The sequence below is a fragment of the Pteropus vampyrus genome, unplaced genomic scaffold, assembly GCF_000151845.1.
Source record: "Pteropus vampyrus isolate Shadow unplaced genomic scaffold, Pvam_2.0 Scaffold10808, whole genome shotgun sequence".
Taxonomy (NCBI): Eukaryota; Metazoa; Chordata; class Mammalia; order Chiroptera; family Pteropodidae; genus Pteropus; species Pteropus vampyrus.
In genome coordinates, this window is record NW_011899589.1 from 1 (window position 1) to 1,232 (window position 1,232).

At 42.0% G+C, this 1,232-nt stretch overlaps 1 pseudogene; it reads left to right on the forward strand.

Annotated features, from left to right (window-relative positions):
* Positions 1-425: 425 nt before the first annotated feature.
* On the forward strand, positions 426-544 carry LOC111734975 (annotated as a pseudogene).
* The last annotated feature ends 688 nt before the right edge of the window (positions 545-1,232 follow it).

Below are 1,232 nucleotides of genomic sequence, written 5' to 3' on the forward strand. Positions count from 1 at the left end.
CCATGAGCACCCGCCAAATCTACGGTTGCCATCGTCAACAAAAATTATCCCAAACTTGAACCTGGGACGACGGATGGCCACTTACCCTTTTCACGGGATCCTAGACCACCGTCTGTTAGAAAAGGTTAAACACCCATGGATCACCTGATCCTCTAGCTCAGCGTCAGCAAAGTCTTTCTGTAAAGGGCCGTTTTTCTGTAAAGAGTCGATATTTTCAGCTCTGTGTATCAGGCGGTGTCTGTCACAATTACTTGACTCTTCCATGGTGGCCAAGAAGCAGCCATAGACAATCCATAAATAAGTGGGCATAAATAATGACCGTGTTCTAATAACACTTTAAAAATTTCATGTCATTTTCACCTGTCAAACAATAGTATTCTTCTTCTTCTTTTTTTTTTTTCCAACCACATAAAAATGTGAAAGCTGTCTACGGCCATGCCACCTAGAACAAGCCTGATTTCGTCTGATCTCAGAAGCTAAGCAGGGTCGGGCCTGGTTAGTACTTGGATGGGAGACCACCTAGGAAGACCAGGTGCTGTAGGTGGAAAAAAATAAAATAAAATAAGGGATCGTAAGCTGACAAGGTCCTTGCAATCTGTGAGGTCAACCAAGAGTTGTCTCACCTGAAAAAAAAAAGTGTGAAAACTGTTCTTAGATTAGTAGCTGTTCAAAAAAAAAAGAGTTGGTCCATAGGTGAGATGGGCAGTAGATTCCTGCTCTGGGAAAATCTAACTGCTTGACTTCTTGTCTGCTGTGGGTTGGAGGCCCCAGACGCGTAACGTGTAGAAGACTGATCCATTGAAAATAATTTCCGTTTAATAGAGATGCCAATAATTTCTGTCTGATAAACAAGATAACCTAAAGGTTTGATTGCCCTTTAGATATCAACGGACTTTGTGTCTAATTTAGTAATCTCACTCCAGCTCAGTATTCTTTTCTTTAATATATATATTTCTTGTAACATCCTTTGAATTGGCTTTACTAACCTTCTAGTTCTCTTATAAATAGTTTTTTTTTTAAAAAAAAAAAACCTTATGAATCATATTGTTTATGCTGTTTGCTCATCAGCTCCGTAAGGGCAGGACTCTGGGACTCTGCCTTATTTGTCACCACACTCCCAGTGCCCCAGCATAGTGTCTGGCACCGAGTAGGGCTGGAGTCGGTGTTTGTTGCGTAAATGAATGAAGAGACCCCACCCCCCAAGTCTCCCCGCCCTCCCCACCAATCCCACT